The following is a 3,525-nucleotide window of genomic DNA, read 5'->3' on the forward strand; positions in this document are numbered from 1 at the left end:
AACTCGAGGTTTGAATTTATTCTTCAGTTCCTTGAGCTTAAGAAATGTTGAGCGAGTTCGGCCCTTTTGATTTTCTGACTCCAACTTTTTACACATTTCATTGTAATATTTTACTTTGTCATCTCGCACTTCCTTTTGAAATCTTCTATTCAACTCTTTAGTATCTTGAATTCTCAATAGGACAATGGAAATGTGTTTCTGGTATTGCCAATTGAAGGCAAACTACTTAGCTATACTTGTAAGTCTTGGAGCAAAAATAAATGTTGGGCATGGTTCCTAGGAACATAAAGCAATGTTGTTTTGGTTTGTTTTTTAAAAGGCATTTGCCTTAGGCAAAGTCTCAAGACAAAGATTCATTAAATGCATCTGGGTTAATCTCATCAGGTAGGAGTATAAGAGAACTGGTTCTGTTGGCAAGACTGGTTCAATGTAATTTCGAGATTCAGTGTCACCAGCTTTTTGATTACGTGACCATATGTTACCATCCCATTTCAGAACCCAATTTCTTTCTTATCAAGGTCCTCATTTTAACTTCAGACATCATTCAAGGTTGGGATTTCAGATGGCATTTTAATTCCCTTATCTTTGCTTTGCAATGTTTCACAAAAGTGTGATCAATCATATATCCTTCTGTTTTTCTCTTCTTATTAAAAGAAAGGTTTGGGGTTTTTTCCCTAATAAGAACTGTGCACTCATTGTGTCAGGATACAATTCACATATCATAAAATTAATCATTTTAAGGACATCAGTTTAACAGTATTTCGTATCTTTGCACCAGATCATTCAACCACACCCTCCACCTGTAGTTCAAAAATATTCTCACCCCCAGATGGAAACACGGTACTCCAATCAGGAGTCATTCCAGCCCCTGGAAGCCACGAATCTACATTTCTATCTCTGCATTTGCCTGTTTGGGAGTTTTTTCAATAAATAGAATCACAATATTTATCTCTTTTTTTTCTACTTTTTTCACTTGGCGTAATCTTTTTGAGGTTAATCTCCGTCACAGTATTTATTAATATGTTCACTTTAGTGTTGCGTCCTGTGGGGGCACTTCTCATAACAACCACAAATGACAGAAACTATTGGGTGGATACACTTTGCTGTGGTTGCGGTGTTTTGGGTGAAAGTTTCCTTATCAAATTAGCTAGGCACATTGGTCCTTGCCACTGGTTATAAGGTTTTACATCATGTCAGCATTCTTATTTGACTGTTTATTCTCTTTCCACAGACCTAGTGCCCCTTCCCCTCTTTGCCTTGTTCCTTTTGCTTTTGGATTGGTTTTGACTGTTTGCATGTTCAGTGTTTAAGAAAGCATCTTACTCACAGATGCTACTGTTTGTTTTATAAGCCAGTTTATTAGGGCATACTGCTTGGAAAAATTGGAAGCAGGAGTGGCATCCATTTCCTAAACAACATGGTAACTCTATGAACTTTGAGAAACGATGATAGTTATAGAAAAGCTTCAGGACTTTTGTTCACAGCATCACTATGAGTTGTGCTTGACTCGATGGTACTCAACAACAACAACTCCTACAATAACAAAGTAGCTCTGGTAGCCTAGTGGCTAGGAGCTGACTGCCAGCCCACAGGCACATAGAATCCACCCGCTGGTCTGTGGAAGAAAGATGAGCAATCAACTCCTGTACAATTTACTGTCTCTGAAAACCCACTGGAGAGTCAGCAATGAGTCTGTTCCAACTCAATGGCACATAACGACAACAACTCCTACAACAAGATTTTGGGTTTGCTTTTCAGCAATATCTGCTCTATTAGTCTATTACTCAAGATAAAATATGCCTTTCTTTCAAGGTGTAATTGGGAACTTTGAGATTTTTCTATGTGACACTTGAGTTGTAAATCTGAAGCCCTCATGTCATCTTTTTTTTTTACTATTTTGTCTAGAATAAGTAGGACTAACCCACCAACTCCCCAAAACTTTTCATTATGACAAAATTGTGAAATGATGTTTAAAAGGAGATTATCAAGAGCTTCACTTCTCCCTAATATTTGATTAGGTGATATTTTGGGCACTAATATTGCCACCTCACACCATGGATTCCCAGAGCCCTCTTTACTAAAGGAGACAGAACTGTCTAAATAAACAGACTTCTGGTAGGTGAAAATAGTTAATACGCGTACTTGTCAACTGAAAGTTGTTAAGTCTGTTCAGAGATTCCAGAGAAGAAATACCTGTTTATTTGCTTCAAAACAGAAAACAACAACAACAACAAATAACAAGTAACCTAGTCCTTGATAACACTGTGGAACACAGTTCTACTCTTATTGGCACACATGGCATTGCCATGAGTTTACATTACTCCAGGGCAACCGGCTGATTTCTCTTCTAGAAATCTAAGTCTACATCTAGAGTAGGGCTGAGAATCAACCTACTAGTCCATAGTTCATCTCTTCCAAAATATTGCTCTGTATCCTGAGTTCTATAGTTCTGACATTCATCCCAGACTATTCAGCTTCTGCAAGAGGAAGAGGAAATTGGGTTAATAATGCCACAGGCATCTTTCTGTGGTTGTAATAGCTGGAGAAACAGGAATGGGATACTCATGCTGGTGATAGCAGAGATACTGATGTTTTGGAGGGTTCAGCAAAGGTCCTCAGGCCCCAGCCCAAGGTCATATCTAGCTGCTCCTTTGGGGTAACTTGCCCCACGTCACTCCTGAAAGCCACAGGTGCTCAAAGTAGCATCTATTCAACCTGCAGGCTAAGCACAGAATGAAATGTGGGCCCTCATGAATCACCTTAGACAAGAGGTGGACATGACCTCAAAGCTCATGAATGAATGGATGGATGTACAAACTGTGGTAAATGCATATACAAAATATTACTCAGCCTTAAAGAGAAATGAAATTCTGATAGATGTTATAATATGTATGAACATTATGGTGAATGAAATAAGCCAATCAGAAATTATATTATCTACATGAAACAAGTATATACATAGAGATGAACAATTATTGGTGGTTCCTGAGGACAGCAGAGAGGGGAATGGTAGAAAAGTTTGGGACTCGCTGGATATCTGTTTATGGTGATGAGAAATTTGATGATAATTATGGACAATAGTTGCAAAAATGATTTTTTTAATTACATCAATGAAAAATGATTAATTGCAAATATTGTGTTATGTGACTTTTACAACAATTTTTTAAAATTTATTATTAATTTCAGTGAAACTTTACAGAGCCTTTGGATTTCCATTCATTCATTGTTGCACTTTTCTCCCCTCCAACCCTTCCCCCTAGGACATTACCCTCTTGGAAAAGGAAAAGAAAAATTCTTTCGTTGTTTTACAATCCCTCCCCCCCAGGTCCACTCCACTATGTAGGCTTCACTCTGGACTCCTGTCATGACAAAAATACCTCAGCACATATCCCTTTTAAACAGTTTTCTCCCTCATCTGTTTCAATGCAGTATACATTATTAAATCCATCTTTCTCAGTCTCCCTCCAACCCCTATGTCAGTCCTGTTTTACAACAGAGGCACCATGCAGTATTTGTCCCTTTGTG

Source organism: Elephantulus edwardii, unplaced genomic scaffold (genome assembly GCF_000299155.1).
Source record: "Elephantulus edwardii isolate Elephantulus edwardi_28Jun2011 unplaced genomic scaffold, EleEdw1.0 scaffold00015, whole genome shotgun sequence".
Classification (NCBI taxonomy): Eukaryota; Metazoa; Chordata; class Mammalia; order Macroscelidea; family Macroscelididae; genus Elephantulus; species Elephantulus edwardii.